A 12,849-nucleotide genomic window follows, 5' to 3' on the forward strand; every position below is an offset into this window, starting at 1 on the left:
TATGATTGTCATATGATTTACCATGACAGAGAGAAATCCTCAGGCACATATAGGGCTAGAATATATTACATTTTTTCCTGGAACATTTATCTGTGGATCTGAACTGTCCCCATTTGATTTAGAATATCCAAAAGGGGCTTGTGGCAACTGGTATCGCATAACTCACAGTGACTTTCACTGTGGAAATGTAAAATCCTTATACAACTTCGTAACAGGAGACGGAATTTGGTTATAAAGGAGAGCTGCCTTTGTTGTACTGGCTCCATATCTTAACTTCTCGCGTACATGCCGTCGAGAATTTCTGTTATAAGGTGAGTGGCAACATAACGTTTTATTTATGGGTGAATCTGCATGAAAGAACCTTACTTTTCAGACAGTTGTGTTCTGTTCGTAGGGCACGGACAAAGGGAAATTGGCAACATTGCCTATAGTGTACCGCTATAAGTACCCGATGTTGCCCCTGTTCAAGTTAAGAAAGAAACTCGTATACTGAGCTTTAAAAATGCTTTTAGCATTATTAGTCCTACTTAATGCTTAGAAATGTAAAATGTATATGTCGTGTGACTAGGGCCTACCGTCGGGTAGACCGTTCGCCGGGTGCAAGTCTTTCGGTTTGACGCCACTTAGGCGACTTGGGCATCGATGGGGATGAAATGATGGCGGTTAGGATAACACAACACCCTGTTCCTGAACGAAAAAAAAAAATCTCCGACCTCGCCCGGAAGCGAACCCGGGCCGTTATGACTGACATTCTGTCGCGCTGTCCACTCAGCTACCGGGGGCGGACAATGCTTAGAAAGGACGTGTTGAATTTTCTAACGGGTACTTTATCTTAAGGTATTAATTAAATTATTATGTCGTAATACAATGCGCCAACAGAAAGGCATTGACGATACTCTTTTGGGTATGAAACGGGATATTGAAGTCATCTTGACACAATATTTCAACAGACCAAGCGGCTATAGTCTTCATATGGGTGTATGGTGCACAATCTCCCTGAAATTGAGTTTACAGCAGAATCGGCAGCTGCTTTATACACGAGCTGCAACGATGGTACCCTGAAGCGCTAGTGAACTGGAAACGCATCGGTGGAAGAAGCTAGTGAAACGATATACTGCTAGCAGAACACTAAACCCAGAATAAGCAAAATACCTTGTCGTTAAGAGAGGACTTGTCTTGGCGAAACTATACATGTTATCAGGACCACGTATAGAACATCATCGTCACACCCGTTTGTTCCAGCGAGAAAAATCCGCAGTGGCAGAACACTGTCTTAATGAGGTGCGTGAGATGTGTATGAGACGCAACTTATCGCTCCAGCTTCCCGTTATGAGTGATGTGTTCTAAACGAATCTATTGAAATTGAATTATCTGTTGCAGAACTGGTTCAGACTCATGCGAAAATGCAAAAATTATTGAGGTGAAATATTAGAGAAAAGGTAATAAAATTTGTAGCAAAAATATCTTTCTTACATTTTTCCTTTGTGAAAACTGAAAAGTCGTTACTCGTATGTATCAAAGCATTTGACACACTCGCATCTTAGTGAACTTATTTTGAAAGAAGCTTGCTAAACTGGTCTTTCATTCAGCATACAATTTTTGCTTTCTAAAATTGCGAATTTGTCTTTGTAAGATTCAGCAAAGACATATTGTTGTCAGCTTGGATTAGTGGAGCCAAATTATTTGTATTATCACTCTGTAACACCACTGAAGAATGTCTGTGCCTTTGTTTCGGTGTGCACTAACGAAGGGGGAGATGTGTGCGAGTCGAACAGACCAAGAAGCTGTAGAGATTCGAATAGGCATTGCACCGCACTCTACTTTGTGCTCTGGACTCGCCGCGAGGTGATACGGGGATCTGCAATGTTGCAGATTCTGTGTGAGATCTTTCCAATTACTTTAACGTGGTGGTTAATAGGCCACGTGGAGATCATGTCAGTCGTGTGATATAAATTTTTATATAACTTTGCAGTAATTTCGCGTATAGAAAGTGTAGTGAATTCTAACGTGAAGTAGTACCCCCGCGTTTAGTGCCACAAAGGCTCACAAGTTGCTTATATTTAGTAAACTGGAACCTGAAATATAGGATCGGATAATATCTACTCAACCAGTTGCATTGAACCCTCAATTTTATCATCGTTTCCTACATTATAAGTTGCCTTTATGTGAAATGTAGATGGAGAATATATAATTTCGTGCCTTTATTAGACCATCAGTATTGAGCATCCATGTGGTTTTGTGAATTTTCTTTACGTTTTTGAGAACAATGTTGTTATTGTGGACCCCCCCCCCCCCCCCAAACACACACAAACACCATGCCCTCCAATATTAGATCGGTGATCCCTTAATGTATTAGAACGCGTACAGCCAATCGGTACCTTCGTCTAATCAGGTTGGGTCACATATTTCCTTCTCCCCAATTCTATTCAGTACCTCCTGCATAGTTACTCATCTATTATTCAACATTCTTTTTTAGCTCAACATTTTAAAAGCTTCTATTTTCTTCTTGTCTAAACAATTTATCGTCCATGTTTCACTTCCATACGTGGTTACACTACGCACAAATACCTTCAGGACAGAGTTCCTAACACTTAAATCTATACCCGATGTCAACAGATTTCTTTTGATCAGAAACGCTTTTCTTGCCATTGCCAGTATACATTTTATATCCTCAATACTTCGCCCATGGAAAGTTATTTCGCTGCCCAAATACCAAAACTCATTTGTTACTTTAAGTGTCTCGTTTTCTAATCTAATTCCCTCAGATCGCCTAATTTAATACTACTACATTCGCTTATCCTTTTTATGCTTTTGTTGATGTTCATCTTACCTCATCCTTTAGAAACACTGTCCATTCCATTTAACTGCTCTTCCACAACCTTTGCTGTCTCTGATAGAATTACGAAGTCATCGGAAAACCTCAAAGGTTTTATTTTTTCTTCCTGAGCTTTACTTCCTACTCCAACAGTCTTTTGGTTTCCTCTACTGCCTGCTCACTGTACAGATTGAATAACATCGGGGATATTCTACAACCCTGTCCCACTACCTTCTCAACCACTGAGCCTGGACTCCTACAACAAACGACTGGTCTCTGTACAAATTGTAAGCAGCCTTTCCCTCCCTGTGTTTTGCTCCTGATACCTTCAGAATTCGAAAGAGATTACTCCAGTCACCATTGTCAAAAGCCTTCTTTAAGTCTACAAATGCTGTCTTCTTAGAGAGGTCGTAGGGTGAGTATTGCCCCGCATGTTCCTACATTTCTACATCGACATCTACATGGATACTCTGCATATCACATTTAACAGTCTGGCAGAGCGTTCACCGAACCACCTTCACAATTTTCTATTATTCCAATATTATACAGCGCGGAAAGAACGAAAACCTACATCTTTCCGTGCGAGCTCTGATTTCCTTTATTTTGTCATAGTGATCGTTTCTGCCTATGTAGGTAGGCGTCAAGAAAATATTTTCGCATTCGGAGGAGAAATTCGGTAACTGGAATTTCCTGAGAAGACTCCACAACAGCCAAAAACGCCTTTGTTTTTACGATGTCGCACCCCAAATCCTGTATCATTTCAGAGACACTCTATCCCCTATTTCACGATAATACAAAACGTGGTGCCTTCCTTTCAACTTTTTCGATGTAGTCCGTTAATACTATCTGGTAAGGTCCCACACCACGCAGCAGTATTCTAAAAGAAGACGGACAAACGTAGTGTAGGCAGTCTCCTTAGCAGATCTGCTAGGTTTTATGAGTGTCCTGTCAATAAAACGCAGTCTTTGGTTAGCTTTCCCTACAACATATACTATGTGTTCCTTGCAATTTAAGTTGTTTGTAATTGTAACTCCTATATATTTAGTTGAATTTTCGGCCTTTAGGTTTGACTGATTTGTCGTGTAACTGAGGTTTAACGGATTCTTTCTAACACTCATGTGGATGACCTCATACTTTTCGTTATTTAGGGTCAATTGCCAATTTTTGCACCATACAGATATCTCTTCTAAATCGTTTGGCAAATTGTTTTGACCTTCTGACGACTCTGTTTGTCGATAAACGACAGCGTCATCTGCAAACAACCTAAGATGGCTGCTCAGATTGTCTCCCAAATCGCTTATATAGATAAGGAACGGCAAAGGGCCTATAACACTACGTTGGCGAATGCCAGAAAGCATTTCTGTTTTACTCGATGACTTTCCTTTAGTTACTACGAACTGTGACCTCTCTGACAGGAAATCGCGAAACCAGGCACATAACTGAGACGTTATTCCATTAGCACGCAATTTCACTACTTTCAATAGCAATCAACCTTTCATACGAGTAAAGAGCTTGTTGTGTTTCACAAGAACGATGTATTCTAAATCCATGTTGACTGTGTGTCAATAGGCCGTTTTCTTCGAGGTAACTCACAATGTACGAACACAATATATGTTCCAAAATCATGCTGCTTATAGACGTTAATGATATGGACCTGTAATTTAGTGGATTACTCCTACTACCTTCCTGGAATATTGGTGTTACCTGCGCAACTTTCCAGTCTTTGGGTACCGATCTGTAGTCGAGCGAACGGTTGTATATGATGGTTGAGTATGGAGCTGTTGCGTCAGGAGGATATTTACTTCTACGTTACTCATGTTTGCAACTGTTCTTGATTGGAATTCAGGAATATTTACTTCGTCTTCTTTTGTGAAGGCATTTCGAAAGGCTGTGTTTAGTAACTCTGCTTTGGCAGCAATGTTTTCGATAGCATCTCCATTGCTATCGTGCAGAGAAGGCATTGATTGTTTCTTGCCGCTAACGTACTTCACATACGACCAGAATCTCTTTGGATTTTCTGCCAGGTTTCGAGACAAAGTTTCGTTGTGGAAACTGTTATAAGCATCTCGCATTGGAGTCCGCGATAAATATCGAGCTTCTGTAAAAGATTGTCAATGTTGGGGATTTTGCGTCTGTTTAAATTTGGCATGTTTGTTTCATTGTTTCAGCAACAGTGTTCTGAGCCGTTTTGATCAGTTCCGTCGGTTGTTAATTTATTTGGTACAAATCTCTCAATCGCTGCCGATATTATTTCTTTGAATTCAAGCCGCATCTGGTCTACACCTACATTGTAAATTTGGAAGGAGTGGAAATTCTGTCTCAGGAAGCGTCAAGAGAATTTTTACCCGCTTTTTTGAATAAGCATATTTTGCGATTATTTTTGGAGGTTTTTGGGGTTACAATATTCAGTCTCACAACGACAACCCTCTGTTCATAAATCCCTCTATTCGTTTTGACCCTCATTATTAACTCAGGAATATTTGTTGCTAAGAGGTGAAGTGTGTTTTCACAACCGTTTACTATTCGCGTGGACTCATGAACTAACTGTTCGAAATAATTTGCAGGGTGTTTTCGATTATATTTTACGCGTACCTCCGGAACTGAACATGTATTTTCGTCAACATTTCGAGGGTAAATTAAAGTCACCACCAACTATAATCATATAAGTCGGGTACGTGTTTGAAATCGTACACAAGTTTCTTTTTTTTGTTTTTTTTTACCTTTCAGCAATTGTGTCATCTGAAATGGGAGATTGGTAAAAGGATCCAATTATTATTTTATTCCGGTTACCAACAATGACCTCTGCCCATTCTAACTCACAGAAACTATCTACTTCAATTTCGCGACAAAATAAACTACTTCTAACAGCAACAAACACGCCACCGCCAACCGTGTTGTCCTATCCATTCGTAACACAGACAGTTTCTTCGCAAAAATTTTGGCTGAGCTTATGTCCGGCTTTAGCCAGCTTTCAGCAGCTATATCGATTCGAGCATCAGTGCTTTCTATTAGCGCTTGGAGCTCTGGTACTTTCCCAACACAGCTACGACAATTTACAACTGTTATACCGACGGTTCCTGGATCTACGTTCTTCCTGTGTTCGGCCTGCACCCTTTGTGAGTGAAGCCCTTTTTGTGTTTTCCCGAGAACCTCTACCCTAAAAATCAGCCCAGTTTACTCCACACATCCCCTCCTATCCGTGTAGCCGCCTCCTGCGTGTAGTGGACTCCTGACTTGTTCAGCGGAACCTGAAACCCAAGCCTATGGCGCAAGTCGAGTATCTGCAGCCTACACGAACAATCTAAGGCTCTGATTCACGCCCTGCACTCGGCTCTGTACCAGAGGTCCGCAGTTGGTCATGTCGACAATGCTGCAAATGGTCAGCTATGCTTTCATCCCGCAAGCAAGACTGGCAGTCTTTACCACTTCAGTTAGCAGTTCGAAACCATAGAGAATCTCTTCTGATCCAAATTGACACACATCATTGGTACCAACATAAGCCACCACCTGCAGTTGGCTGCACCCTATGCTCTTCATGTCATCCGAGAGGACCCATTCCACATCTGGACTGATTCCACCCGGTATGCAAATGGAGTGCACATTGACTTTCTTCCCCTTCTTGGTAGTCATGTTCATATGGGGCCCCATAACTCGCCTAACGTTGCAGCTCTCAACTATCAATAAACCTTCCCTCTGTGGTTGTCTGGATCTTGCAGGCTGAGTGGTTTCCTCTGAAACAGGACAGGCGACAGCATCTGGTTCAGCGACAGTGTCAGCCACAGACAGCACTTGGAACCTGTTTGTCAGACTAACCAGGAAGGCCTTAAGTGCGGTCCCCTGGGAAGTCTTCCGCCACCTGCTACGCCCCAGGGCGACCTCCTACTTGGCCACAGGCGAGGGGTGAACCTCAGTACGAACAGTAACTGGGCTGGCCACCGGTGAGGACCGATCGGGACTTAGATGTGCTGGATGTCCATTGAATCCCACGGCCGGCTCACAACAGTGGTGCCCATCCACTGCAGCCTCAAGCTGTGTAACAGAAGCCATCACAATCTGGAGCTGAGAGAGAAGTATCACGAAGATGTTTCGCTTCTGCAAACAACAACCACAGTCCCTACCCATACTAAAGACCGTTGAAAACTAAACTACCCAGATAAATAGACTATCGACACATGCTGTGGAAGTCTACGGAAGCACTCAGGTGAAACTAGTAATTCGCCCCTGATTAGGAACTTGTAATGAGTCACAGAAACGGTTTACTTTCCGACGTAAACGAAAACGTGAGAGCTGTGGCTATTAAATATTAAATTAACACCCAGAAAATCAAGAAACTAAACTACTAAAGCACACAGATGACATCATAAAATTCGATTCTGGTTAGGAACACGTAAAACTCACAAAATCGGTTACTTCACTGTTGCTGTGTCTGTCTCGGCTGGCTGCTGCTGCCCCTGGAAGCAAAACTGATCTTCCCCAAGGAGGGCTTCTACCAATTTTCCATCCTCCCATAAAGAATTGATATTACTATTTCGGAACCATGGCTTACTAAACTGATAGTTCGGTAATATTCACATCTGTCACACTTAATTTCTTTGGAATTGGAATTACTATAATTTTCATGAACTACGAGAATATTTCGCGTGCCTCATACATCTTGCACACCAGATAGAGGAGTTTTGTCATGGCTGGCTAGGTTCTGGCGGAACTCGTCTACTCCTGAGGATCTTGTTTCGACTTAGGTCTTTAACTCCTCCATCAAATTCTCTCGCAGAATCCTATCGCCCATGTTTTCTTCATTTACGTCCTCTTCCAGTTCTATAATGCTGCCTTCATCTCCCTTGTACAGAACGTCTATATGCTCCTTTCACCTCTCTGCTTTCACTTCTTTGCTTGGGACTAGTTTGCCATATGAGCTCGTGATATCATACAGCTGCTTCTCTTTTCTCCAAAGACCTCTTTAATTTTCCTGTAGCCAGTATTAATCTTTTCCCTAGTGGACAATGTGTTAACTATATTCAGTATTCCTCTCAACTGTTTTGCTCAACCAAAGTTGTTCATTTATAATTGAACACAAAATAGATACGTGCTGGTAGGCCACCATGTGTAAGTATTTGATGATACATTTGCGGTACATCAATGATGATTCGGTGTACTAACACGCAAATGATTCAATCTTGACGCTGCTATTCCAGCCCGTTAATAGTAATTATACCATTCTATGCATAATTGATTTACAGATGCCGAAAAGTAGGTTATTGGCCGCTGTTCTGGAAATTAAATGACTGTGGAAGACTATGCATTGCTATTCTGTGAATAACAATGGTACGTTTTGTGGATAAATGGTTCAGAAGAATTCCCCATTTTCAGTTGAATGTGCACATTTTGTTTTTGAATCAAAAGGTCGGTGGAAGAAAGTGCTGACCCTCAGTTTAGTAACGAATAGCTTGATTACATAATCTGCTGTGTTTTCGATTGTACCATATTTTGATAACAAGTATCTTTATGTACTGCTAGATGACACTGTCTACTATATAAATCGCTTTATCTTGTAGTGTTTATGTTCTTGTCTTTGAACTTAATATAGCTTCTAATGTGCAATACGTCAAAATAAGTTGTTGTAGGTTAGCGCTTTCTTCCGCCGACTACTTCATATTATGTTATGATCCTATTGGTTCGATGAAGCATTTCAATCATAATTCGTTTCGAGTCTAGCGTCAGTAATCACAGATAAAGGAAAGATACTCATGAGAGTGATTTATGCTGTAAGTTGAAAGTATTCACAGTATATAAGTTATAGTTATGATTTGATGAGTGAATGTCAACTATTTGATGCTCAAATACGAAGATATGGAAATTAATCTACTGTTGTGCATATTTAAGGAAGTGTGTGTGTGTGTGTGTGTGTGTGTGTGTGTGTGTGTGTGTGTGTTTCAGGCGGTGTGGCAAGGTCTTTAATTATATGCGGTCAGATAGTGTTTACCATTTGGGTGTTATCTCTTAAATATTCATACTATAGAGCTCGGATTACTTGACCGGGGCCTTACATAGCTACTTGTGATTGTGCTTATTTCATTAATACAGACACACAGCTTACAACGACTCAAAACCCCGTCACTGTTATTAGTCGATAACATGCTACATTTCTAAAGTTGTTCTCACAACTAATAAGATCGATTCTTCTACATTTACAATGTGCAGTGTATCATTTGCGTAAAAGGCGACATGAGGTTCACAGGAGGTTTTATCCCTGAACCCGTGACGATTCTTCGAGATAAACTTTTATTTCCAGGAACGTAAAAATATTCTATAGCATCCAGTCATAGACAGAAGTTAGATATATTGGCGTAGAATTCTTCGAATGCTGCCGCTTACCTTTTTCGATAAACAACAGAATCGCGCTCTCTTTACCGACCCCGTGAGCCTGTTCTTTACGTGAGAAATTCGTCCTCAACCAGGAGGGGTACTAATTTTCCACAATATTTAATATAAATTCCAATACGAATTCCCGTCAGAGACTGGTGTTTTGTTCGCTTTCAGTAGTCTTTATAGCTTTTTCAATACCGGAAATGCTTATTTTGTCTCTCCCTTCAGTGAATTTGTACTACGATCAGACATTCGTATTTTAGCAGGAGCATAGTTCTTAAATTATTTAAAAAAATGGCATCGCCGAGCTGATCTCGGAGACATTGGATTTAATATGATCAATCCTTTCTGAGGCAAAAAAGGCATTTAGTTCGTTTATTAGATACTTGATTCAGAAATCAAATCTACACAAATGAGATTATATATATATATATATATATATATATATATATATATATATATATATATATATATATATATATATATATATATAATAAAAGGGGAAACGTCATAAAAATGTAAATTTTGGTTTGTTCAACGTAGCTACTCTCTGAAAGTTCTTCACCGAATGCCTTGAAATACCGGCACAATATTGAGTTCCAATGCGATCTTGTGTTTAGGTATCTAACTCTTTATTACATGGTATATAACATATGCATACGTACCTGTTTTGAGAATCTTTTGCAACAACTTTTCCCTATTATTAAATTTATATAAATTTATGAATTACATATATTTAAAGAGTAAGATAAGGTTGAAAAATCAGCCAACCAGTTGCAAAACAAACGTTAATTAGAGCTTGATTTAGGTTTCCGATATTTCTAAAAATATCTTCTTCAGAAAGAGTGTGCTTTGATACATCGCATGGTGGTAAATTACATTACCTGAAGAACATATTTTTAGCTACATGAATCCTAGGTAAAGGGCTAATGAACTTTTGTTTTGCAACTGATTAGTTGATTTTTTCAACCTCTTAAAATCGATAAGGTTGCTCATTCGCAGCCATGTTTAAGATTTGATTTAAAAAATACGTGAATAAGAAAATGTATGTATACCAGTGGAACGCTGTTTCAAAATATCAAAGCCATCGATCAAAAACTTTCGGTGATTTAAGATTAGAAACATCTAAGTACAAACGTAGACGTTCATTTCTCCAGAATCTTGCTGTTGTTGTGGCCTTCGGTCCAGAGTTTGGTTTGATGCAGCTTTCCATGCAAGCTTCTTCATTTCCAAATAACTACTGCAACCTCCATCCAATCCGAATCTGCTTAGTGTATTCATTCCTTCGTCTGTCTCTATGATTTTTCTCCTCCACGGTTTCCTCCAATACTACATTTGGGATCCCTTGATGCCTCAGAATCAACGAATCCCTTCTTGTAGTCAAGTTATGCAACAAATTCCTCTTCCCTCGCAATTTCGTTCAGTACCGCCACATTAAGTACGTGATCACCCATCTAATCTTCAGCTTTCTTCTGTAGCATCACATTTCGAAATCTTTTATTCTCTTCTTGTCTGTTTATCGTTCATGTTTCGCTTCCATACAAGGCTACACTCCGTACAAATACTTTCAGAAAAGACTTCCTGACTCTTGAATCTACAAATGATGTTAAAAAGTTTCTTTTTTTCAGAAACGCTTCCCTTGCCAAAGTCAGGCTACATTTTATATCCTCTCCACTTCGACCATCAGTAGTTATTTTGCTCCCCACATAGAAAACTCATTTACTACTTTAAGCGTCTCATCTCCTACTCTAACACTCTCAGTATTACCTGATTTAATTCGACTACATTCCATTATCTTCGTCTTATAACCTACCTTCAAGATACTGCCCATTCCGTTACGTTGCTCTTCCAGATCCTTAGCATTCTCTGACAGAATTACATGTCGTCGGCAAACCTCAAAGTTTTTATTTCTTCTCCATAGTTCTTAATTACTACCCCAAATTTTTGTTTTGTTTCCTTTACTGCTTGCTCAGTATAAGGATTGAATAACATTGGGGATAGGCTAAAACCCTGTCTCACACCCTTCTCAACCAGTGCTTCCCTTTCGAGCCTCTCGACTCTTGTAACTGCCATATGTTTCCTACAAAAATTCTATATCCTGTATTTTATCAGTGCCACCTTCAGAATTTCGAAGAGAGTATTCCATTCAACACTGTCAAAAGCTTTATCTAAGTCTACAAATGTAAGAAACGTATTTTTGCATTTCCTTGACCTATCTTCTAAGATAAATCGTAGGGTCCGTATGGCCTAACGTGTTCCAACATTTCTACGGAATTCAAACTGATCTTCCCCTAGGTCGGCTTCCACCAGTTTCTCGATTCGTCTGTAAAGAATTCGTGTTAGTATTTCGCAACAGTGACTTATTAAACTCATAGTTCGGTAATTTTCACACCTGTCAACACCTGATTTCTTTGGGATTGGAATTATTACATTCTTTTTCAAGTCTGATGGTATTTTGCCTGTCTCATAGATCTTGCTCACCAGATGGTAGAGATTTGTCAGGCTGGCACTCCCAAGGCTATCAGTTTTAGTTGAATGTTGTCTACTCCTGGGGCCTTGTTTAGACTCAGGTCTTTCAGTGCTCTGTCAAACTCTTCACGCAGCATCATATCTCCCATTTCATCTTCATATATGTCCGTTACCATTTTCATAATATTTACCTCAAGTATATCTCCATTGTTTAGACAGTCTACATACGCCTTCCCCCTTTCTGCTTTCCGTTCTTTGCATAGGACGGGTTTTCCGTCTGAGCTTTTCGTATTCATACAGGTGATTCTCTTTTCTCAAAAGTTCTCTTTAATTTCCCTTTATTAAGTATCTACCTTACCCCTAGTGATACATGCTTCTACAACCTTACATTTGTCATCTAGCCATCCCTGCTTAGACACTTTGCACTTCCTGCCGATCTCATTTTTGAGACGTTTGTATTCCTTTTCGCCTCTTTCCTTTACTGCATTTTTATATTTCCTCCTTTCATCAGTTAAATTCGGGTTCTCTTCTGTCACCCAAGGATTTCTACTAGCCCCCGTCTTTTTACCTACTTGATTCTCTGCTGCCTTTATTACTTCATCTCTCAAAACGACTCTTCTTCTTCTATTGTGTTTCTTTCCCCTGTTCTTGTCCATCGGTCCCTAATGCTCTCTCTGAAACTCTGTACACTTTCTCGTTCCTTCAGTTTATCCAAGTCCCATCTCCTTGATTTCCTACCCTTTTGCAGTTTCTTCAGTTTTAATCAACAGTTCATAACCAATGGACAGAGTGCAAATCTGCCCCTGGAAACACCTTCAGTTTAAAACATGGTTTCTAAATCTCTGTCTTACCATTACGTAATCTATCTGAAACCTTCCAGTGTCTCCAGGGATCTTCCACGTATGCAACCTTCTTTCACTATTCTTTATCCAAGTGTTAGATATGATTAAGTTATGCTCTGAGAAAAATTCTACTAGGAGGCTTCCTCTTTCATACCTACTTCTTCTTCTTCTCTTCTTTTTCCTACAATCGAGTTCCAGTCCCCAACGACTATTAAATTTTCGTCTCCCTTAACTAACTGAATAATTTCTTTTATCATATCATATGTTTCTTCAATCTCTTCATCTGCGGAGCTAGTTGGCATATAAACTTGTACTACTGTCGTAGGCGTGAGCTTCGTGACAATTTTCGCTACAATGATG

Source organism: Schistocerca piceifrons, chromosome 6 (genome assembly GCF_021461385.2).
Source record: "Schistocerca piceifrons isolate TAMUIC-IGC-003096 chromosome 6, iqSchPice1.1, whole genome shotgun sequence".
Classification (NCBI taxonomy): Eukaryota; Metazoa; Arthropoda; class Insecta; order Orthoptera; family Acrididae; genus Schistocerca; species Schistocerca piceifrons.